At 45.6% G+C, this 25,773-nt stretch overlaps 1 protein-coding gene across 1 annotated transcript in view; it reads right to left on the bottom strand.

Moving 5' to 3' along the window:
• Positions 1–25,773, bottom strand: part of CLGN (calmegin) — a 2,483,974-nt gene that overhangs the window by 52,307 nt on the left and 2,405,894 nt on the right. The window lies entirely within an intron of this gene.

The following is a 25,773-nucleotide window of genomic DNA, read 5'->3' as shown; positions in this document are numbered from 1 at the left end:
TATCAAAATAAATTGTTAATCAAAGCTCAGAAAATGCAGTACAGCCTGGAACTGAAGCTAGTACTGCATCCAGTCTTTGTCAAGTTGCCAAATCCATAACATCCTGGATTCTCTTTAAAGGTGGTAAAGACTGATTCTAAAGAGTGCCCAGCTTTCCAGTTGTGCAAATAATTCTACACAATGCCATCAGAGAGGATTTCCTCCCAGTTTTAATCAATCCCAGGGACTGAATCCATACAAGTGCCAAGCAGGGGACTCTTACAGAGTTTCAATTTAGGGCTACCAAGAGTACCAGCTATCCACGTGCAGGAAAACATGGCTGCCCTTCTCCTGCAAGGCTTTGGCCACCATGGTCAACAACTTGGCAAGTACTCTGAGCACTGAAGAAGCCCAAATAGCAACACTGTATTGGAAATGATATCTACCCAAAGCAAACAGAGAAACAACCTCTGTAAACCCCACACAATGACATGTCAAAGGCACCCATCATGTTCAGTGATATAATCCAAGAGCCCTGCAGCAGCAGGCAGCGCTGCCTTCCAAAGCTGGATTTATCAGAGGTGCTGACTACAATCTTTGAGATCCAAAGCTGGATGCAAAATAACTGTCCCCTTTGGAACTAGAAAAGGTCAAAAATAAAATAACTCCCTGTTACAGATAAGGACAGTCAATCTGGCTCTTTTCACTTATAACAGTCTGGTATATACCAAATGTTCTGTTGAGGCAGGATGATTTATTCGTACAGCATCTTCTGTGGGACCTAAACGTTTAAGATGTGGCCTGACATGTCCCATTTCCAGCAATTAGCAGTCCTTGGAGATGGTGCTCTAAGAATAGATAACTCAAAAAGTACAGTTGTGTACACCTACCATAAATGTAGATGTTCGAGTGTCTTCACTGTTGCAGTCATAACTGTAGGGTGATCCTGCCGGCAGGCAGCCCGAGGTCGGCCAGAATCACAAAGTCTGGGTCCGGCGTCGGCTGCACAAGCTAGTACCCTGACGTCAGTACGCTCTGGTACATAGCCCTCAGCCGACGCCATCTTCTCCAGCCTTTCTTGCCCCAGATGTCAGAAATCCCCAATAAACAAAAAATGAGTCCCACAAGGAAACACAAACACCATAAAGTAAAAAAGAGGGGATAAGAGGGAGGGAAACACCGACTGCAACAGTGAAGACACTCGAACATCTACATTTATGGTAGGTGTACACAACTGTACTATGTTCTTCGTGTTTCACTGTTGCAGTCATAACTGTAGGGTGGAATACCAAAGCAGTGAAGTAAGGGAGGAGGCTTAGATAGAAGAAGGGGCAGCAAGAAGGCCCTGCAAAACAGCAGAGGCAAAACCTGCCCTGGTCTTAGAGTACAAAGGGAGATTGTAGTGCTTGGAAAAGGTATGCACAGAACTCCAAGTGGCAGCTTCCAAGATATCCTTGGTAGGGACTCCTCTGAGAAAAGCAGTAGAAGTGGCAGCAGCTCTAGTAGAATGACTTCTCACAGTACCTGGAAACTGTATCCCATGATGAGTGTAACAAAATCTTATTCCATAGGCAATCCATTTGGAAATAGTTTGTTTGGAAATAGCCTTTCCAAGAGAACTGGAGGCAAAAGAAACAGACAATTGGTTAGATTTTCTGAACTCTTTAGTCTTGTCCAAGTAAAATCGTAACTGTCTGTGTACGTCCAATGAATGCAAAATCCTTTCCCCTTTATTTTGAGGATTAGAAAAGAAGATAGGAAGGTGAATAGTCTGATTTAAAGCAACTTTCGAAATCACCTTAGGCATGAAAGTAGGATTAGTCCTCAAGGATACTCTGTCAAGATGGAAAATAAGGTATGGCTCCACAGCCATAAGAGCTTGCAACTCTGAAACCCTTCTGGCAGAAGTCAATGCTAACAAAAGAACTGTCTTCCAGGATAAACATTTAATATCAGAAGCCGCAGCAGGCTCAAAAGGAGGCAAAGTGAGATTTTCCAAAACATAGTTAAGATCCCAGGCAGGGACAGGAGGGGTCCTAGGAGGCCTCAAATTCTTGGCTCCTCTCAAGAATTGTCTCACCAATGGATGAGAAAAAACAGGAGGGTCAGTATTAAAATGAGCAGATATAGCAGAGGTATGAATCTTAATGGAAGAAAAGGAAAGGCCCTTAGACAAAAGGTCTGAAAGGTAAAGCAAAATAGACGAGAGATCAGGCACAAAAGGGTTAGAGCCACGGTCCTGCATCCAAATACAAAACCTTTTCCATTTAGAGGCATAGGATTTCCTAGTGCTAGGCCGTCTGGCTTCTAAAAGAACATCCAAAACTTTTTTGGGGAGCTTAGAAGAAATCAAAGTTCCTTGAAGAGCCAAGCTGCCAGGCAAAGGGTCTTGAGATGAGGGTGTAGCATCTGACCCTGATGCTGGGACAGAAGAGAAGGGTACAGAGGAAGGATCCAAGGAGGTTCCAAGCACAGATGATGTAAGGTTGGATACCAAAACTGTCAAGGCCAATTTGGAGCAAACAAGATGAACTTGGGCTTGTCCTGTTTTATCTTCAGTAATATCCGGGGAAGAAGAGGAAGAGGAGGGAAGGCGTATCCCGAAAGGTTCCTCCAACTGAATGACAGGGCATCCACTTTCCAAGCTGTTTTGTGGAAGGACCTGGTGCAAAAGAGAGGCAGCTGATGATTGAGATGGGATGCAAACAGATCTATCTGGGGACACCCCCAAACTGCAGTTATCCTGTTGAATAAGTTGGTGTCTAGCATCCATTCGTGAGGATCCAAAATGTTTCTGCTTAGGCTGTCTGCTAAGAGATTCTGCTTTCCTGGAATGAATTGAGCCTGAAGATGCAGATTCAGACTTAGAGCTGTGTCCCATAAAGCCATAGCTAGTCTGCAAAGGGGGTATGAATGAGAGCCCCCCTGCTTGTTTATGTACCACATGACTGTGGTGTTGTCTGTACGAATTAGAAGAGGCCCTGGTTGCAAAAGGGTCTTGAAGGCTAGAAGAGCATTTTGAACTGCCAACATTTCCTTCAGATTGATGTGCCAGTGAAGGTGATTCTTTGTCCAGGTCCCCTGCTGGCAATTGTTTAGAAAATGTGCTCCCCAAGCATAATCCGAGGCGTCCGTGGTTATGATTTGAGAAGGCTGAGGTAGGCGAAAAGGCTTCCCTTCGTTTAAAGCGCACACCCTGGACCACCAAAGGAACTCCTTCTGGAGGCAGGGGATCAGAGGAATCAAAGTGTCCAGATCTTGGTAATGCTGTGACCATACACTTTTCAGGTACCATTGAAGCTTTCTCATATGAAGCCTTGCATTTGGAATTAACAGAATGCATGAAGCCATATAGCCCAGTGCCTGCAGGAATTTCCTTGCAGTGAGCTGAGTTAAGGTTGCCAAGGTTTTGAAAATTGAAGCCAGCTGTATTTGTTTTTCTGGTGTAAGGAAAGCCCTTTGTGAGGTTGTATTTAGGAGGGCTCCCAAAAATATCATTTGTTGAGAAGGAACCAATTGGGACTTTTTTATATTCACTGAAAATCCCAGGAGGAGGAAGAGACGTTGAACAAAATCCAGATGTTGAAGTAAAAGGTCCTTGCTGTCTGCCTGGATAAGGCAGTCGTCCAAATAGGGATAAATCTGAATCCCCTGAAGTCTGCAATAAGCCACCACTGGGGCCAGGCACTTGGTAAAAACCCTGGGCGCAGTAGATAAACCAAAGGGCAGTACAGAGAATTGAAAGTGCCTCGAGCCTGCTTTGAACCTGAGGAATTTCCTGCGTTCCTGCCTGATGGGAATGTGTAAGTAGGCCTCCTTTAGGTCCAATGTCACCATCCAAGCGTCCTGGGAGAGTACTGGAAGCAGTTGTTGTAGAGTAAGCATTTTGAATTTTGGAATTTCCAAAAAAGTGTTTAACACTGAAAGGTCCAGAATAGGTCTCCATGAGTTTTGTTTTCTTGGAACCAGAAATAGTCTTGAGTAAAAGCCTTTTCCCATTTCTGAGAGAGGAACAGGCTCTATGGCTTTCATGGCCAGTAGAGCATCCACTTGATTTAAAGCCTCTGCCCATTGATGTTTTGGCAGATCTGGCCAACCGACAACCCTTGGCAGAGTATGAAAATGGAATTTGTAGCCTCTTAAAATCACGTCCAATACCCATTTGTCCTGGGTAATATGAGTCCAATTTCTGTAAAAAAGAGAAAGCTTTCCTCCGAGAGGGGCATCCAGGCAAGGGGGTCCTGAAGCCCAACCGAGAGAGTCATTGAGTCTGCTTCCTTTGAGATTGGGATCTGTCTTCTCCCCTTCTAGGTGAAGAAGCAGTCCATTGTCTGGATCTGTAAGAGGCCTGAGCTTGACCACGACCTCTGGAGCGTCTATATCTTCCCCTTTGAGGCCTGTCAGACGTGGGAAAGGACCAAGGAGGGCCAATTCCTGGAAAATCTAGGAGGCTGAACTTGTAAGAAATCTTTCACAGTCTGCATAGATTTTGCCTTTTCTTCCATCTTTTTAATAACCTCTTCAGCCTTGGATCCAAATAAAACATCATGCTGAACAGGGGCATCTAAAAGTTTAGCCTTAACCTGTTCCGGCAAACTTTGTTCACGAAGCCAGGCATGTCTCCTAATAACAGTACCAGAGGCTGCGGCCCTGCAAGAAGCTTCCAAAGCATCAAAACCACAATGCAAACTATGCTTGTTCACTTGTTCAGTTGCATGCAATACATCCTGCAATTCCTTATCCTCTGCACATGCCAGAAAGGTTCAAAACAGACAAAGAAATTGTTGATACTTAAACATATGAAACTGGCAATTTAAAGCCCTAATAGCAAGGGTAGCAGAAGTATATACCTTTTTACCCCACCTGTCTAAGGCACGAGAATCCTTCTCGGAGGGAATAGGATTTTTGGAAGAAGCAACCTTAGCAGCCTTAGAACCCTGAGAAATAGTTTCAGGATCCGCAGAAGGGTTCTTGAATAAGAATAAATGAGAATCAGGGACCCTGTAAAATCTATCAGGCTTAGAAGGAGCAGGGGGCATGGAATCAGGATTCAAATTAGCCTCAGAAAAGGCATCATCCACAATATCAAGAACAGGAGGAATAGCTAAAGGCCTGTGTTGAGGAAGAAGAAGGAATTCCCTAAGCCTCTTCTTGGAAGCAGAATAATCCTGACCTTCCCAATGAAAATGTTCCCTCATCTCATGTAAGGTCTCCCCAAAGGAGAAATCCTCAAGCGGAGAAGCAGAGGGCAGGGAATCCTCTGCATCCGAATCCTCATAAGGAGGAAAGGAATATTCCTGATCAGAGGATGAAACAGAAGATACAGAAGCCTGGTCAGAGGAATCCAAAGGAACATCCTGTCGAGGCCTTTTCTCTGGAGGGGGGTGAGAACCCCTAATCATTGTAAGCAAATCTTCAGCCATCCTTAGCAATTGCTTCTGTGTCTTGGGAGTAGCTTCAGAAGTAGCTGGAGCAGAAACTTTAGGTTTAACTGGAGTCTTGGACTTTGCCTTTGTCTTTGAAATGGTGATGTGAGTAGGCCTGAATACCCCCTCAGAAGCCGGAACCTGCACAGCGGTTCTGGACCCATCTGAGGGAGCGACGTCCGAAGGTCCTGCAGCAGATAAAACAATAGGCCTTGATGGCTCCCCATTGGAGTCCGTATCGGCCATCGGTTCAGAAGTGGCGGACGACAGGGGCTGCAAAAGCGTATCACTGACGACAGCCAAACCGGACGCTGGCTCCAGCTGCGACGAATCCTGTTTGGACCTCGGAGGCCTGTCCTTGTCTTTGTGCTTCTTTTGAATTCCGGTAGAATCCGATGACATTCTATAATTGAAGCGTCTGCCAAAGTAATTTAAAGCCCAGTCGTACCGATGCTTAATAGTGCGAGAATTGAATCTGGCACAGAACCGACAACAAGAAACGTCGTGGTCAGGGCCTAAGCAAGGTAGACAGTAAGAGTGGAAATCTTTATGAGGTATCTGTTTTCCACACGCTGTTTTCCACACGCTATACAATTATTAACTTTTTCTGACATCGGAGGAACAAGAAAAAGATTCCCCAACGGGGTACTTAGCTTTGAGAAGAGAAGTAAGAACTTCGGACCGACAGCAATCAAATGCGTAGATCGAAAATCGCCAACCAACGACTTGCGAGCTGCTTTCCACCGCACGGCAAGAAAGACTGGAGAAGATGGCGTCGGCTGAGGGCTATGTACCAGAGTGTACTGACGTCAGGGTACTAGCTTGTGCAGCCGACGCCAGACCCAGACTTTGTGATTCTGGCCGACCTCAGGCTGCCTGCCGGCAGGATCACCCTACAGTTATGACTGCAACAGTGAAACACGAAGAACATCTGCTCTTTCCAAAGGATGTCACATGACACTACTCAAGACTGAAGCAACTAGGCTGGCAGAGTCATCCTCTTGGGAAACATGGCCAAACTGGAAGGGTAAAAAAACGTGAAGCTTCTTCCTCTTTTGGGGCTGGCTGGTTGGGTTCTGAAGAGATAAAAGGAGAAGATGCAGGAGATACAAGGGGATAATAAATGTCCTCTTCAGTGGTAACAGACTTTTACCTCCTTAAGACGTCAATGACCGATGCTTGAAAGGCATAGCTAAAGACCTTTTATCCCTTAAATTAAAAGTTATGTTCTTACCATAACTAAGCATCTGTGCTGTCCATTTTCATTCTTCATCTACGTATGGGTTCAGATCCGATCCTAGAATCTGACTTGGCCGCATATTCCAGGCTTCAGCTTGAGCTCTCGAGCTCCTCCATCTACCCATAATGCCTCACACCATCTCCATAGCCTCAGATCGAGTTTGTTGCCATACCCCTTTAGCAGGATAGAGACATGAATAGTTTGATAGAAAAAGGCAGGTTCTAATGCAGTCTAATAGGTCTCTCCAAAATTTTGGATGGGGGTGGATGGGAGGGGAGTTGAGGAAGAATGAAAATGGACCACACAGATGCCTAGTTATGGTAAGAATGTAACTTTTAAATCTGATGTTGTCATTTTCATTCTTCCTCAACGTATGGGACAGAGTCCCCAGCTATGCTGACCTTGGGTGGCCTTCATAGAAGGATATTCCAGAGTACTGCAGAACCAAAGGCGGTTCTGTTTCTGGAAATAATATCCAATTTGTAATGAGTAACAAAAGTATTAGCAATGGACCATGTAGCTGAGCACAACTATCATTACTAGATGTTCTTGACCAAAAAGCAGATGATGAGGCTATGGATCTTGCTGAATGAGCTTTGGGAGGTTTAGATAATGTCATGTCTTTCTGAGAATAAATCCATGAAATACAGTCTGTTGTCCATTTTGCTAAAGTAACTTTTGAAACTGGATAACCCAGCCTTTTTGGAGAAAAGGAAACAAAAAGTTGGTCTGACTTTCTGATTTGCTTTGTCCTATGAATATAAAACATAGTTGTCTGTGCACATCAAGGAGATGCAGCATGTACTCTCCTTTATTTGAAAAATTTGGAAAGAGAACTGGTAAGTGAATGGATTGGTTAATGTTATTTTCCGAAGCCACTTCAGGTAAAAAGGAAGGGTTAGTTCGTAACGAAACCCTATCCTTATGACAAATTATGCAAGGAGTTTTTAAGGGAACAGCCTAAAGTTCAGATATTCTCTTTGCAGACGTAATAGCTACTAAGAAAACTGTTTTCCATGTTAGTAAATTCAAACAGGATGTAGCTGAAGGCTCAAAAGGTTTCTGCATTAGATCTTGTAGCACAACTGTCAGATCACAAGGTGGTGAGGGATCCTTTATTGGAGGCCTTAGGAGGAAAATTCCTGTCATGAAATCTTTACATAGTTTAGACGAAGCTACAGAAACCCAAGACGTAGACAAGCCAGAATCAAAAGCTTCTAAAAATACTAATTCTTCTGGTGAGGAGTTTTGGGAAGACCAGCCACTTTTCTATTTTGGGATCTCTAAAATATCTCCAAAGGAGATATCATCTGGTGGTGATCTGGTGAACCCCTTTCCTTCATCAAAATCGGTATCCTGCATGACAAACTCCATTAGAGAGTCAATGTGTCTCCTTTTGCACATCTTCTTCTGATGTACCTCCTCTGTGGGATGTTCAGGCGAGGTGTCAGAAGAGAGGGGATGTTCCTCTAATGGAAGTGGTTGGACACTTATTGGTTCTGGTTGTTCCTATGGAATAGGTCTGAGCGACTCAGAGCTCAGAACCAATGGAAGAAAGGAAATAGGATCCACAAAAGGACAGGACAGTTCTCTGTGGACAGAAGAAGCCCTTTCCACCACCTCGAAAGCTGACAGACCCAGAGAGACTCCGACCAGCCTCCTCAGAGCTGAAACTCCTGCAGAAGGCAGGTCCAGACTTCCCTAGGATCTGCTCCTCAGGGGATCAATGAGATCCAAACTGTCCAGGGCTGAGGCTCACAGAGGAAGGGATGAATCTGAAAAAATCAGAGCCAAGCCTATCCCCTCAGATCCAAAAACTCGGCTAAGAGACCCATTCTGATCTGACAGAATCGGAGCAAAACTAGTCAAGGATGTCGCCGTGGTAGAGGAAGAAACTTTCCTCAGATCCAACATTGGACCTCCTGGGGATCTTGGATCCTAGGGCTCTAAAACCACTGGATGGCTCAGAGAAGGACAGAAAATAGCTTTGGAAGTGGTAGGCATGCTCATGGATCCAGAGAACAGAGCTGGTAAGACCCCCATCTGGATCTGAGCTCAGAGAAATATTTGCATCATCCTATCCACATCTGCTTCTGACAAGCTCCTGGAGGACCTAGTGGAAGAAGTGGATGGAGACCTTGAATGTTTCTTAGGAGTTTGAAGCAATCTTGAAGGCAGGGTACGTGAAATTGGTTTAACGGCAAACTGAGTAGTAGTACTCCTATAAGAGGTACCTTGCCTCAGATCCAATGATGTAGGATCTGAGGGTGTCACTATAGGACTTATTGTGATCACTGAAGTTGAAGCCTTAGGAGCAGAAGGGTTCGGATCCAATTGTCAAATCTCAGGATCCAACAGAGCGGGATTGAATATTTTTCTAGTCTTCCCTAGAGGCTCTGAGGAAGACTTGGGGGACTTTGGTGGGGGGGGGGTACTTCCTTTGCTCCAGAGGAGCACACTTGCTGTGCTTGGAGGGGGTAGAGCCCCAGAAAAAGAAGAAGAAGTAGAAGGAAGAAGACCCCTTAGAATCAATTAGTTTCATCTGTCAGCTAAAGCTCTCAGGTTAAACCTAGAGCAGATCTTGCATGCGGTGTCCAAATGTCCATCCCCAAGGCAGTACATGCACTCCCTGTGGGCATCCAAATTCAGGATCTAATGCCCAAGGTAGAAAGGAGAAAGAAAAGCTTAACTACTAACTATGATAAACAAGTGTAAACAAAAAATACCAACAATGGTAATGAGTTACTGTACAGTAACAGTACTAGGAAGCAAGAAAAAGTCCTAATGCCACTGACAGAAACTGAGAGGGAGGAAACTAACTATGTATATAAATATAAAAAAGGAGATTATCACAAAACAAAATTTTGTAACTAACGAAAATATTAAACTAGCGCTCGAGAGCTTGGAACCTGGATCTGTTTGTAATGGGGATGGAGTGAGGCATTGTGGGTAGAGGAAGGAGCTTGAGAGCTGGATCCAAAGTCTGGAATATGCAGCAGAGTTGGATCCAAGGATCGGATCCGAACCCATATCTTGAGGAAGAATGAAAAGGGCAACATCAGATCTGGGCATTTAAAGAGTTGTTTTTGAGTTCCTCCATGAGGAAGGACAGTGGCCCAAGCTGCAGTTAACAGCACAATTAGAATTACAAACATCAATATGGAAGCTGAATTTGGTCATGGTAGACATAGTCTGACCCACTTTCTCTTGAAGTTCAGTCGCAGAGAGATCTGTAAACTTTTCCAAGGGTTGGTCCATTAAAGACGATTGGAATTTGAATAGGTAAAGTGAGTAGTTGAGGTCCTTCATCTCTAACGTGGCAAGATGAGTATAATTTTACTACACCTGCCCAAATCTTTGGATGCTTTGTATGGTGGCAGGGGATCAAACTTGTGTGGCCTTTTGAATATATGAACACACAAAGGAATTAGCATTAGAATGTTTGGTGTGGGACTTGCTACAACTCAGGCATGGAACTGAAAATGAAATTCACTTAGTTGGGGCTACAGGATCAGACCGGAGGTGTTTTCAGCCCAGGAGAATACCATCTCTGTTTAATGGTACATATTTAGGCATTTCTTTGTGGGGGAGCAAGACAAGTCTACAATGGACTTCAATAGCCTCGCAAACTAAGGGCTATTTATGATGGGAGAACTGGAAGATAGGAATTCACTGTCTTTTTTAACTTCAGAGGCAATAGCTTCCAGCTATTCATATTCCTCTTACAATCTTGACATGGAAGGAGTCCCATTCCCCCCCGTTGTTGTACGTGCAAGTGGTTTATATTACGTAATCGAATGATTAGATGGTCAAACACCTAAACATCAACCACGTAATATCGAACTGAAAAATAGCAAATGCTGCCAGGAAAAGTACAGTTTTGTACCTACCATAAATGTAGATGTTCGAGTGTAAACACTGCTGCAGTCATCATACTTGGGTTATCCTGCCGTCAGGCGGTCCCGCAGTCGGCCAGAGTTCCAAAGTCTTGGTCCGGCGTCGGTTGCTGTCACCTCCTCCCTGATGTCAGTGCGACAGGGGTATAAAAGATGCAGCCGACACCATTTTCTTCAGTTTTTCTTGCCCCAGATGTCAGGTGCCCCCAAATAGGTAGGCAATTCAAATTGCTAATAAAAAATACAAAAGCATACCAAACAACCATTTTAAGTTACCAGCAAATACTCCCCATAGGTAATAAAGGGTAGATGTCCTAGGTAAGTACCAGAAAGTAAGAGGGGAAGGAGGGCGGGTAACCTGGACTGCAGCAGTGTTTACACTCGAACATCTACATTTATGGTAGGTACAAATCTGTACTATTTTCATCGTGTTACACTGCTGCAGTCATCACACTTGGGTGGAGTCCCAAAGCTGAGTTAGGGAGGCTGGATCTATAAGGCATTAGGGGTGGCTATAAGGCCCTGCAGTACAGCAGTGGCGAAGCCAGCTCTGGATTTGGTGTATAAAGGCAAATGGTAATGTTTGGTGAAGGTATGCACAGAACTCCATGTTGCTGCTTCCAAAATATCCTTGGTAGGTACTCCTCTGAGGTAGGCAGTTGAAGTGGCTGTTGCCCTGGTGGAGTGAGATCTAATGCTGCTAGGTACAGGTTTCCCATGGTGGGTATAGCAGAAATGTTTACAGTGTCCTATCCATTTTGAAATAGTCTGCTTTGAAATGGCTTTTCCCTGTGCTCCTGCAGCAAATGCTACCAATAATTGCTCAGTTTTTCTGAAAGCTTTGGTTTTGTCCAAGTAGAAGCGTAACTGTCTGTGAATGTCGAAAGAATGTAGTAGTCTCTCCCCTTTGTTCTGTGGTTTTGGATAAAAAGTTGGCAAGTGAATAGTTTGGTTTAGAGCCACACTTGATACCACCTTTGGCATGAATTAGAAGTTATGTACCTACCATAACGTTCCATGTTAGTTGTCTTCTTCTCACCTTCTTTCTTGCTGGATGGGTTCGGAGCCGAACCTCGGCTCCGACTCGGCCATTCTAAAAGCTCGAGAGCTAGTTCCACCGGCTCGAGGCTCCCCTATATCCCACAATGCTAGGCGGTAACTCCTCAGATCTCGTTTGGTAAGCTAGGCCCAGCTAGGAAAATTCCATAATATGGAAGAAAAGGGATAACCCACCTCTATAGGCTGACTAAAAGGTGCCCTAAACCTGACTGAGGAAATATATATATATACATATATAGAGGTGGTAGAAAGGATAAAGGTCACAAAACAAACTCCTCTAGGTCTGTCCAGGCTAGGGGGAAGGAGGGTGGGACGCAAGAAAGAAGGCGAGAAGAAGACAACTAACATGGAACGTTATGGTAGGTACATAACTTCTAAATGTTAAGTTGTCTATCTCGCCTTCATTCTTGCTGGATGGGACCGCGTCCCTAGCACCTTGTCCCGGGTGGCCTATTGGAACAGACTCTTGAGTACAGTGGAACCAAAGTTGGCTCGGTCTCTATAGGCTAAGTCCAACTTATAATGAGAAATGAAGGTATGGGGAGAAGCCCAAGTAGCTGCAGCGCAAATCGAATCAATAGGCAGTCTGTCTTGGAAATCTATAGATGTAGCTAAAGCTCTACTTGAATGAGCCCTGGGTTTGGTTGGCAACTGTTGATGTCTGATCTCATACACAAAGGTAATCAATGAAGTAAGCCATCTAGAAAGAGATACCTTAGAAACTGGAAGGCCCATTCTGCCTTCTGCATAGGAAACAAACAGTTGATCAGACTTCCTAAATTGTTTGGTCCTGTCTAAATAGTACCTAAGTTGGCGATGAACGTCTAACCAATGTAATTTTTGTTCCGATCTGTTCGAATAGTTAGGAAAGAACACAGGAAGATCAATGGTTTGATTCAAATTTGCCGGTGAAACTACCTTAGGCAAAAAGGACGGGTTGGTACGTAAGGACACCCTATCCTTATGAAACAAAAGATAAGAGGATCGACTACACAGAGCATGAATTTCAGAGACTCTTCTGCATAAAGTAATAGCTACCAAAAAGAGTGTTTTCCAAGATAGCAATTTCATTGAGCATGAAGCCGCAGGTTCAAAGGGGGGAAGAATCAAGGACGTCAGAACCAAGTTGAGATCCCATAGAGGAGGAGGATCCCTGATAGGTGGTTTGAGGAGAAAAACTCCCTTTAAAAAGGCTTTGCAGAGTTTGTGAGACATAATGGAGGACTCTGAGACTCCAACATGAAAGTTAGATATAGCTGCCAATTGAACCTTGATGGTAGAAGGAGACGAACCTGAGTGGAAAGGTTCGGCTAGAAAATCTAGAACTGATTGCATGGAAGCAGTGAAAGAATCTATATCCTATGAATGCACCCAAAAGGAAAAACGTTTCCACTTACTATGATAAATCTTCCGAGTGGAAGATTTATGAGAGGCTATTAAAATATCTCGAACTGAGTGAGATATTAGAGGAAGCCTGGCTAGAGTTGGAATTGGAGAAACCATGCTGTGAGGTTCAGAGAAGGGAGGGAGCGGTGCAACTGACCCGACTGATGGGTTAAGAGGTCTGGAACTGGGTCCAGATGCCAGGGTTGCTCCAACAGATAACGGTGAAGAAATGGGAACCAAACCTGTCGAGGCCAGTAAGGGGCAATGAGGATCATGGAAGCTTTCTGAGCGATGGCTTTCTGTATTAGTTGAGATATCAGTGGAAAGGGAGGAAAAGCATACAGAAGTCCCCGGGGCCAATCGTGGACTAGAGCATCTCTACTGGGATGGCCTGGTTGGGGAAAGAGGGTGAAATAATCGTCGCACTTGCTGTTTTGGGGAGTAGTGAAAAGGTCGCAGTAAGGTCGGCCCCACTTTCGAAAGACTTTGTCCAACACTGAATTCTTCAGAGACCACTCGTGAGGCATGAGAATAGCTCTGCTCAATTTGTCCGCAATCACATTGGACTTCCCGGGAATGTGCGTTGCTAACAGAAACCGCTGAGAAGAAATCGCCCATTGCCACAGTCTGAGTGCCTCTCGACATAGGGGGTAGGATCTGGTTCCGCCTTGTTTGTTGATGTACCACACTACAGACATATTGTCTGTCTGAATTGCTATAGTTCCTTTGGGAAGAGAGTCTTGTATGGCTTGCAACGCTAGAAGCACTGCTCTCATCTCTTGGACATTTATGTGCAAGTGGCGTTCGAAAGGTTGCCATATGCCCTGGACCGTCCTGCCCTGGTAATGCCCCCCCCACCCGATCAGGGAGGCGTCCGTTGTCAGTGTAGCAACCGGAGGGGGAGGAACAAAGGGTCTTCCTAGGAAGAGCTGGGGGGATGTGATCCACCAAGAAAGATGATTCCTGCATGACTGTGTTATCGCAATGGAATGGGACATTGGAAGTTGTTGGTACGACCATTGTGTGAAGAGCATCCATTGTAAGATTCTCATGTGGAATCTGGCTAAAGGAAGAAGAGGGATAGCAGCCGCCATTATCCCTAAGACCTTCAGGGCCAGTCTGACTTTGATTTTGTTGCTTTGCAAGACAAGAGAGACTTGTCTGTGTATGTCTGCTATTCTCTGCTCTGTGAGTCTGGCTGACATGCTGACTGTGTCTAGATTTGCGCCTATGAAGGTAATAACATGACAAGGCGACAAGACAGACTTTTCGTAATTTATTGAAATGCCTAGTGCTTGACATGTGTGAAAGGTATAGTCTCTGGCAAGAAGCAGAAGATGCTTGGTGGGGGCTGTAAGGAGCCAGTCGTCTAAATACGGAAACACTTGGAATCCTTGACGTCTCAGATGAGAGGCGACCACTGCCATGCATTTGGTAAACACTCGGGGGGCTGTAGTGAGTCCAAAGGGCAGGGCCCTGAATTGGAAATGACTGGTTCCCAGCCTGAAGCGGAGGAATCTCCTGGAGCGTCGGCTCATTTTGATGTGGTAGTACGCATCCTGGAGATCTATAGAGCACATCCAGTTGTCCCGCCCCAAAAGGGGTAGAATGGACTGCAGCGTGACCATCCGAAATTTTGTTTTCTTGACAGACTTGTTCACGTTGCTGAGATCCAAAATTGGTCTCCAGTCCCCTGTTTTCTTTGGAACCAAAAAGAATTTGGAGTAGATTCCGGACCCTTGTTGGTCGGCTGGAACTGGTTGAATGGCTCTTTTTGCAAGCAGCTCTGATATTTCTAGCGCTGCTTGCTCCCTTTGACTGGGTGGAACGTCTGGAAGGGATTTTTTTGATTGCTTTGGAATGCGAAAGAATGGATTGTATAGCCTTCGGAAATGATAGACTGTACCCACTTGTCTTGAGTTAGGGATTGCCAGGCTTCTGGGTACAGAGATAATCTTCCCCCGACTGCCTCCGAAGGTGGACAGTCAGGCAACACCTCAGGGATGCTGAAAGGGCTTGTCGGAGAAGGTTTCTCGACTGCCCTGATTCTGCGGGCCCCCTCTGCCTCTAGGGTGGCGTCTACCATTATTGTTCCCCCCTCTGCCTCTAGAGGGGAACCGACTCTGTGCGTCAGGCAAAGCTCCTTGAGATTGTTTGCAGAACCACATCTTTCCCCCCTTCTGGCCTTTGGGGTAAGGCCTAGAAGGAGTAGAAAAACAGACTCCCACGGCAGAGAGAGTCTTGCCTTCAGTCTCGCACCTAGTCAGGGTTTCCTTCAATTGAGGACCAAAGAGGGATGATCCATCAAACGGGGAGTTAGTGAAGGATGCCTTGAAAGGGTCCGCAAAATTACATAGCCGCATCCAGGCGTGCCGATGTAAGGCCACACCTGTACCTGCCGCTCTACTCGCTCCATCCACCGCATACGAAAGGAGGCGCATGGAGGAGTTAACTATTGAGTTGATGGTAGCCAGCTGAGAGTTCATCCTATCCTGAAAACCCGCAGCTGTTGGATCCTTTAACATTTCACTCGCTTCCTTGATCAAATCTCTCTGGAGACGAGTGAAATGACACAGGTAGTTCAGCGAGCGCATAGAAAAGGTCGCTGACGAGAACATCCGCTTCCCGTACCTGTCCATAGTCCTAGACTCCTTGTTAGGAGGATGGACAGGCACTGAAGGATCAGCTAGCTCCTTCTTGGTGGCTGCAGCCACCACCATAGCATCCACAGAGACGCCTTTGGTCAAGAATTCTTTGTCCTTGGGGGCAGTGATAAACTTTGAAGGTCTCCTGGGGTTGGGGTCCACAGAGTCAGGAGCCGTCCAGGCCTTCTTTGCCACCACCTGCATAAGGGGGTCAAAAGGAGGGGACACCCAGGAGGTGGAAGGGCGAGAGCCAAATGCCTCAAGATACACCGATTCATCCTCTAAAGGGTTGAGGGCTGGCCAATTCCCCCTCTGTTTTAAGATCTCGAGGATGTCTGCAAAAGAGACATCTTCAGAGGGGGAACGAGGGGAACCTTCAGAATCTTCTAAATCGGTGTCAGAGGTGACAGACTCAGGGGAGTCGATGTGCTTCCTCTTGCACTGCCTCTTTCTAGGAGGCTCTCCTACCGGGTCAGGAGAGGCCTCGGAAGAGGAGGAGATCCCCACTGGGGATACTTGAGGAGCTGGCTCTCTGCGATCCGGGATGAGAGAGTGAGTAGAAATCACCGGAGGCACCGTGGAGGGAGGGGCAGATGGAGCCGACTGTGGGGTTGAACCAGGTTCTAACACGCTCCTCATGACCTCGAAGGCACCCCTGTCAGGCAGAGCCAGAGGTCTCCGCTCCGAAAAGCTGAAAACCTCCCCCGGCACCGACAGTGATGGCTCTGAGGCTGATGTCAGAGCCGAACTCACCAGCGCCGAAGCACCGATAGGGAGAGCGGGGTCGGACAAGGGTCCAATGCCACTCGCCCCCTTGGAGCCGACGAGGGAAATCCGGCGCCGAGATTCCTCCAAGGAAGAAATCGGAGCAGACGACGGTACCGAAGACAACGGTATCGGTTCCGACGCAGCCACAGTCTCGGGTCCGAGCCGCCCCGGCTCCGAACTCAAAGGAGTCGGAGGAGGAATATTCTGAGTGATGGGATTAGCCATCGACTGTTGAGTCGGGCTTTGAAGCATCTGGGCCAGTGCCTCGGACTTACGAAGTCGACTCACTACCCTCTGAAGGTCATGATCTGAAAGTCTCGACGACCTAGAGGAGTGAGATCTATGGCTCCGTTCAGACAGCAATGGAGATGCTGGAGCCGAATGAACGGAGCCGATAGATGGTGACCGGGACCTTTTTCTGGAGGTCGGTTCCGACAATCTGATCGGAGCCGACTCACCGGTGTCTGCCTCGGCTCTGGCTGGAGCCGAGGAAATAGCAGGGACATGAGTTCGAGAATCATCGGCTCCAGCCAGAGCCGATGTTCGAACAGCCTTCGAAGCCCCAGAAGACGACTCAGATACCGGAGCCGATGGTCTGGTAGGCTTCGAGGGTTTCCCCGAAGACTGAGTCGGGGGACCCTCAGGCTTCAATAAGCCCCTTAGAATGAGCTTATTTTTACGCTCCTGCAGGACTCTAGGGCTGAAGCCATGGCAAACAGCACATGAGTCCTGCAGGTGCAAAGGTCCCAGGCAGTATACACAAGAAGTGTGACCGTCTGTCAGAGACATCTTCTGACAGCATGAGTCACACTTCTTAAAGCCTGAGACCTTTGAATCTTTAGACATGTCTAAAGAAGAAAAAGTGTAACCACACAATCACACACACACACACACACACACACACCGATTACACTTATTAGAAATTTAAATTAAATTTAAATTAAATTAAATTAAATCCCTACAAAACACAGTCACTCCAACTACTAGGAAGGGAGGGACTGGGCCTAAAGCCCAAGGGAATAACTTTAGTGAGTTTAGGAAAAAAAGGGAAAAAAATGGACTAGGAATGGAGGGAACTACGTAACGTATACATTTATGAAGAAAAGCTAACTTAAAAGGGGGTCTATCTAAGATACAACTAGTTTTTTAAAACTAACCTGACGAGCCGGTTGAAAAGCACCTCGATCGCTGTAGCGGCAAACGAGATCTGAGGAGTTACCGCCTAGTATTGTGGGATATAGGGGAGCCTCGAGCCGGTGGAACTAGCTCTCGAGCTTTTAGAATGCCCGAGTCGGAGCCGAGGTTCGGCTCCGAACCCATCCAGCAAGAATGAAGGCGAGATAGACAACTTAACATCGTAGGGTTAGTTCGTAAAGACACCCTGCCCTGGTGGAAGATGAGGAAAGGTTCCACTGCCATTAGTGCCTGTAATTCTGAAACTCTTCGTGCTGATGTTATTGCCAGTAGCAGAGCAGTTTTCCAAGAGATGTATTTTAATTCTGCTGTGTTAGCTGGCTCAAAAGGAGGTAAAGTTAATTTTTCCAAAACAAAGTTGAGGTCCCAAGTTGGTGTGGGTGCTCTATGGGGCGGTCTTATGTTTTTAGCCCCCTCTGAGGTATTGTTTGAGCAAAGGATTAGAAAAAATTGGTGGATCCGTGTTGTATAGCTTAGGCGTGGATTTTGATGGATGAAAAAGAGAGGCCCTTGTCCAGCATCTCAGTTAAGTATTGCAGTATCTGGGGAATGTTTGGGACAAGAGGGTCAAGGTTGTGCGCTTGGTTCCAGGCACAGAATCTCTTCCATTTATCCGAGTATGCTTTCCTGGTGCTAGGCCTTCTGGCCTCCAGAATGACATCCATAACAGCTTTGGAGAGAGGCATTGCTTGCTTGGCTAAGGAATTTTCCATGCAGCTAGATTTAAGGTCTTTAGCTGGCTGTGAAGTATCTGATTGTTGTGCTGTGTCAGTAGCTGTGGGATTTGAGGCAAAATCCAGGGTGGTTCTTGTGCTAAGTTCTTTAAGATTGGGTGCCAGTGCTGGCGTGGCCAGTCTGGTGCAATGAGGATCATTTCTGGCTCTTCCTGCCTGGCTTTTATGAGTACCTTTGGAAGGAGAGGTAAAGGAGGGAAAGCGTATACTTGTAGTTTTTTCCAGCTGAATGAGAGGGCATCCCTATCCATGCTTGTGGATGGTAGCTCCTTGTGCAGAATTTCTGTAATTGGCAGTTCTTTGGGGAAGTAAACAGATCTATGTCCGAGTGCCACCATTTTTGTGTTATCATTCTGAATATTTGTGGGTTCAGTTCCCATTCGTGTGGGTCCATAATGTTTCTGCTTAGGTCGTCTGCCAGTGTGTTTTTCTCTCCTGGCAGGAATTGTGCTTGCAGGTGAACTTGGTAGTTTACAGCTGTATTCCACAAGGTCATGGCTTGTCTGCAGAGGGGATAGGAGTGCGTGCCCCATTGCTTGTTTATGTACCACATAACTGTGGTGTTGTCTGTCTTTAGTAGTAATTGTCCTGGATGCAGTAGGTCCTTGAAAGCTATAATAGCATTTTGTACAGCTAGCATCTCTTTTTGATTGATGTGGAGATGTCTTTACTCTGTGGGCCACTCGCCCTGGATACATTTTCCTGCCATGTGTGCTCCCCAGGCGTAATCTGATGCATCTGTTGTCAGTGTCTGCCTGGCTGTGGGTTGAGTGAAAGGCTGTCCCTTGTTGAGGTGACAAGCTTGTGCCCACCATCAAAACTCCTGTTGTAGGCAAGGAATTAGTGGTATAACTGTTTCCAAACTTTGACAGTGTTGAGACCATACGCTCTTTAGGTACCATTGTAGTTTCCTCATATGCAGTCTGGCATATGGAATTAGTAGTATGCAAGATGCCATGTAGCCCAAGGCCTGCAGAATTTTTCTTGCAGGGAGTTGGGTCTTTGTTGAAAATATTGAGTCATTTGTTTTTGCTTGTCTGGCATGAGATAAGCCATCTGGACCGTTGTGTTCAAGCTGGCACCCAGGAATATTATCTGTTGTGAGGGCACTAGTTTTGATTTCTTTTTGTTTACTGTGTACCCCAGGCAACTTAATAACTGTTTTACATACACCAGATGCTTTAGTAGAATGTCCTTGCTCTCTGCTTGAATCAGGCAGTCGTCCAGGTATGGATAAATTTGAATTCCTTTTTGCCTGCAAAATGCAATTACTGGTGCCAGGCACTTTGTGAAGACCCTGGGCGCAGTAGATAAGCCAAAGGGCAGTGCAGAGAATTGATAGTGCATTGAACCTGCTAGAAATCTGAGGTATCTTCTGCAGTTTTGTCTGATAGGGACATGCAGGTATGCCTCTTTGAGGTCCAAAGTCACGAGCCAAGCTTTCTTACCCAGCATGGGAAGAAGCTGCTGTAGTGTCAACATTTTGAATTTCGGAACATCCAGGTAAGTGTTTAGTGTAGAAAGGTCCAGAATGGGTCTCCAGGCTTTGTCCTTTCTGAGAACCAGAAAAAGTCTTGAGTAAAATCCTTGTTGTTGTTCTTGTGGTGGTACCTTTTGAATAGCTCTCATGTCCATGAGTGCTGTTATTCGTTTTTGAGCCTCTGCCCCTTGATTTGGTGGCAGATTTGGCATTCCTTTTAACCTTGGCAAGGTGTGGAAATGGAACCTGTAACCTTGAGATACGATGTTAGGAACCCACTTGTCTTTGGTGATGCAATGCCAGTTGTGATAAAAAAGTGCCAGTTTTCCTCCTAAGGGGGCTGCCAGGAGAGAGCTGTTTAGCAGCTGTAGTAGAAAGTCATTGAGGCTGTTTTTATAAGGTTGAGGCCTGTCTTTCCCTTCTTTCTGGCCTGGTGTGCCCCACTGTCGAGGCCTGTAAGGGCCTTGTGTCTGACCTCTACCTCTTGGACGTCTGTATCTGCCCCTTTGAGGTCTATCTGTGACTGGAAAGGACCAATTCTTTGTTGGCCAATTTCTGCTAAAACGAGGAGGCTGAACCTGTAATAAATCTTTCACCGTTTGCATAGATTTTGCTTTATCCTCCATCTTCTTTAATACCTCCTCTGCCTTAACTCCAAACAGCACATCCCGCTGCAAAGGTGCATCCAATAATTTGACCTTAACATGATCTGGTAACGTATGTTCTTTTAACCAAGCATGCCTTCTAATGACAGAACCTGTAACTGCTGCTCTACAGGAGGTCTCTAAGGAATCAAACCCACATTGCAAAGTATGTTTTCGCACTTGTTCAGCTGCATGCAATAAATCCTGCATTTCTTTTAAGTTAGGAGGATCTGAATCTGGTAGTATCTTTTGTTTCATCTGAGACATCAAAAATTGCTGATATTTTACCATGTGAAACTGGCAATTCAAGGCTCTCATTGCTAAATTTGCAGACGTATATACCTTTTTTCCCCATCTGTCTAATGCTCTGGAATCTCTGTCGGAGGGGACTGGGTTTTTTGCTGATGCGGCCTTAATCCCTTTGGGTCCCTGAGAAATAGTTTCAGGGTCAGCAACATGGCTTTTGTACAGAAATGTGTGAGAGTCAGGGACTCTGTAATATCTATCAGGTTTAACTAGGGCTGGGGGTAAGGAGTCCGGGTTCAAACTGGATTCAATGTACACATCATCCACAATATCTAAAACTGTTGGAATAGCAAGGGGTCTGTGTTGGGCAATAAAAGGAAGTCTCTGAGTCTTTTCTTGGATTCTGAATAATCCTAGCCTTCCCAATGGAAATGCTCTCTCATGGTATGTAGGGTCTCCCCAAAGGAGAAATCCTCAGGCGGAAAGGCTGATGGAATTGATTCCTCAGCATCAGAATCCTCACAATGGGGTAAAGAATATCCTAGGTCCGAGGAAGAGTCAGAGGAGAGGGACACCTGATCAGAAGATTCATAGTCTGCATCCTGCCTGGGCCTTTTATCAGGAGGGGGATGGGACCCCCTGATCAGAGTGATCAGGTCCTCTGCCATTTTTAGTATCTGTTTCTTAGTCATGGAAGCCTGTCCTGGAGAAAGTTGTGTCTGTTTCTTTGCTTTTAAGGGGGGCTTAGATTTCACAGAGGGTGTAATAGTTAACTGGGTTGGTCTGAAAATTGAAAACACTCTCTGTAGCTGTGGAATGCTCAGCTACTTTGGTTTCCTCAGCAGGTTTAGGATCGGTAAACTGAAGGCCTAGTGCATCTGAAGGCCAAGCCAGCCCCACGTGGCTCCATGAGGTGGTCTGTGGTTCTGTGGAAGCGGTTGTCAGGGGCTACGTAGGCGCCACACTGAAAACCGGAGAACAGGCGACCGGCCTAAAAGAGGGCTCATCGTCCATTTTGGGCCTCGGATGCCTGTCCTTGTCCTTGCGCTTTTTATGCATTGCGGTCGTCTGAATTTCCGACGGCATGGTATAATTGAATTTTCTACCAAAATAATGTTGGGCAAAATCAAACCGACGTTTAATAGTGTGCTTGTTAAACCTAGCACAAAACCGACAACCAGTGACATCGTGGTTAGGGCCTATGCATGGAATACAATAGGAGTGGAAATCCTTATGAGGTATTTGCTTCCCACAAGAAATACAGTTATTAACTTTTACTGACATCGGTCTGAGGCAAGAAAAAGTTTCCCCAACGGGGTACTTAGCTTTTTTAGAAGACTTCGGTTCTGGATTCAGAAAGAAAATCTCAGGAGTCGGCCGACCGGCACTTGCGAACTGCTTCTGCTTCGGGCACAGCGCAGCAAGAAAGACTGAAGAAAATGGCGTCGGCTGCATCTTTTATACCCCTGTCACACTGACGTCAGGGAGGAGGTGACAGTAACCGACGCCGGACCAGACTTTGGAACTCTGGCCGAATGCGGGACCGCCTGATGGCAGGATAACCCAAGTGTGATGACTGCAGCAGTGTAACACGATGAACATCGTTACCGTAGGCCACAAAAAAAAATTAACTTTACAGCCAAACTAAGGGGGGGGGGGGCTTGCCCACACACACACCCAATGTGGGGGGGCTGTGCCTCCCCACCCCCCCTAACTAAATATACTAACTCCGACATCACTCCACAATGGAGGAAATGGCAAAATCCTGAGAACGGCCAAGGGAAATCTTTCCCTGCGTTAAATTGGCCGTTCGCTGTTTTTTTTGCTTTCGATATTATGTGGTCGGTGATTAGATGTTCGATCACCTAATCATTCGATCACGTAATATAGACCCATGTGCAAGTTCACTCATGATCCTGGACAAAGATGCCACATGGGGGATAGAGGCCTGTGCATAGCCCAGTGCTGGCATCATTCATATTATACAAAGGGTGTAGTCTTGTACTCGCAACTCAAGCTCTCACCAGACCTTTGAAATCTGTCTGATCTCTAGGTCTTATGTCATAAACCCTGGAGCAGGACAGTTTGATGGCCTTCCTCACAAGATCAGCAAACCTGTTGGCCAGGGGGGGACATCCTATTCCCAAGTATCCCTTAACTGTGGACAGGAAACTTGATGGCTCACAATTCAAGATCGGATCAATTGGATTTATGTCCACATGATCATCTGTAGTCTTGATAAAAATATAGCCCTCATAGTACGATTTGGAGATGAACCTCCTCCAGGTTACTTACTAAAAAATGAGAAGGAGGATTTCTGCTGGCTCAGTCTCTCATGTATCAAGAGACATGAACACATGACTTGCCTGCTGCAGGGCTAAGATCTGGCCTACCTTTCTAGCTTCAGCCCTTGTCACAGTATTCTGGCTGCACATACGATCCTTCCACTATTCCCTTTGAGAAGAAATTTTATCTGCCATTATCTTTCTGGTGCCAAGTTAAGCCAAACGCTTGTGGCAGGGTTGAACTGCTGACATTTACATCACTGACTCAGTGCTGATATTTACACCACTGAGTCACATATATCAAGCCCCCATAACAGAAAAGGCAATGCTGATAAGGGTCATCTACATAACAATCTTGGACACTTTTCATAAACATACTTCATGATGAAGTTTTGAACTGTGAATGTTTATGTATCTAGAGTATGACATCCTAACTAACATCAGCACATAGATTCACAGGTGTTTACTAGGCTAATGACCACAAGGGCTTTTTTAAGCCTAGCCATGCATCCCAAATCTCTGAAAAGTTCTGATGCACTTGATAAGTGTAAGCAGATGCTTGGGCAATAAACCATTTACAAGCAGGGGCCTGGGAGATGAACCATTTACAGGTTGCCTGCGTCCATTAGAGACATAGGAGCAAAAACAGGGATGAACTTCCTGTTCCCCATCCAATTGTCCAAGGTGCACTTGAATTGGGTAAGGTGGGAACTATGCTTTACATGAATGGGGAGCCTGTTCCAGAGATGGGGTAGTCTCTGGGATACATACCTGTCTCTCCAGCAGATCCTATTTATATCACAGGCAGGGTTTAAGCCTTTAGAATGTGTAATTCTGTTACTGTTTGTTTTGTGGACACGCAGGAGGTCCATCAGAGTGAGGTCTGACAATGTCTTGTATGCCAGCCATAGATCTCCACTCAAAAGCTTGTAGGAGACAGAATACAGAGATAGGGCCTTGAGGTGGTCTGCATAGGACATTTTACTTATGCCCTGTATTCTTTTAGTGAGGAACTCCTGTAGATGTTCCAATTACTGGACATGCCCGGTTAGGTACATACCAAAGGGGACACTGTATTCAATGATAGGTCTGATGAATGCTGAATATAGTGGAACAATGACTTCCTTGAATTTAGATGCCATACCTTTGTTTAAAAGTTGCACAACATAGAATGATTTACTCACTACTGTAGACATGTGATGGTCAAAGGGAAGATTACTATCTATGTGTGTCCCTAAGTCCCTGACTACTGGGTCAACTCTAAAGGGTGTGTTGTCAATACACTAGTTACCAGGGATAGATGGCTTCCCAAAAGATAATATTATGTACTTCTTGGCATTTATTTTTAGTCCATGGCTCTGACACCACTTGTCTTTGTCAGCCCTTCCTGTTGAACATTTGTGTCAGTTTGGGATATAATGACAGCTCCAAATTTGCAATCATCTGCAAATTTAGTCAGTCAGAGACCAGTGACATTGGCCTTGACTTCAGAGAAGTAAATGTCAAAAAGGAGAGGTCCAAGGACCGATTCCTTGGGGACTCCACTTCTGACAGGCCTCTTTGTAGAGGTGGACTTCACAATTCTAACTTTCTGGGTCTTGTCCATGACCCAGTTGGTTATCCATGGGTGGCATAAGGGTCTGTACCTAACTTCTTGAGTTTGTCAACAATGCCCAAGTGGCATATTGTGTCAAATGCCTTGGCCAGGTCAAGGTAGGCAGTCTGAACCATTTTGCCCTCATCCATTTCTTTGGTGACCTTCTCAAAGAAGTCCACCAGGTTGAGTAGGCATGACCTGCCCTTGATGAAACCAAACTTGGTTGGGTCTAGTGTCTGGAGGTTTACTATATCACTATTGATCATTTCCATGATACTTCTTTCCATGGCTTTACATACAAGACTAGTGAGACTTATGGGTCTGTAGCTTCCAGGGTCTGTAGATGGCCCACCTTTGTGAAGAGGAATGACTGTTGCTGTTCTCCATTCATGAGGCACAAAGCCTTTTTGAAGGCTACAGTTAAATAGCAATTCCAGAGGGCCTGATAGGTCATGTTTGGTGCTGTTCAGAAGGCATCATGGGATACTGTCTGGGCCCACTGATGCAGTGTTCTTGTCCTAAGAGAGAGCATTAAGGACCTATTTCCTAGTGATAGCAGGGGGAGTTATATTTGATGGTATTTCTTCAGGGAAAGTTGAGGGGGAGTGAGGGGTAAAGTTGGGGCTGAATTTATTGATCAGTAGGTTTGCTGTATCTCCTGGCTTTTGGCTTTTTTAATTTCTCCAAGTCCTTTGGGTTTCTAATACCACAATAGGAATTGACTTCATTCCTAAGTCAAGGTATAATTAAAGTTCAAATTAGTACTGTTTCAATCTTTGTTGTTAGCCAAAAGTGCACTTCGTAGCACCAGCAATATGGCCAGTAATGACCCCTGCAATTTGTATGGAGTTAATATATCGGTAACATAGCTAAGTAAGACTGTAAATTCTTTTTTATAAGACCTGTTGCTCCTACTACTACCGGAACTGTCTGGGTATCTTTCTTCCACACTGCCCTCATTTCACCCTTCAAATTATGGTACTTTATGACTTTGTGTCTCTCTGTACGTAAGATATTGTAGTCACTGGGTGTAGCGATTTTAATAATCAAAGCTACTTTTGTCTTCTTTTCATGGACTAGTGTATTTGCTTTTCTTGCATCTATTTTTTGAACTGTTGGTAATGAATGATGCTATGTGATATGACTTCATAATTTTCTGATGCTTTGTGGCTCATGTTTCCAGTGTTTTTCAGC

Source organism: Protopterus annectens, chromosome 2.part0 (genome assembly GCF_019279795.1).
Source record: "Protopterus annectens isolate FY-2018-M chromosome 2.part0, PAN1.0, whole genome shotgun sequence".
Classification (NCBI taxonomy): Eukaryota; Metazoa; Chordata; order Ceratodontiformes; family Protopteridae; genus Protopterus; species Protopterus annectens.
This window is presented reverse-complemented; position numbering and strand designations above follow the sequence as displayed.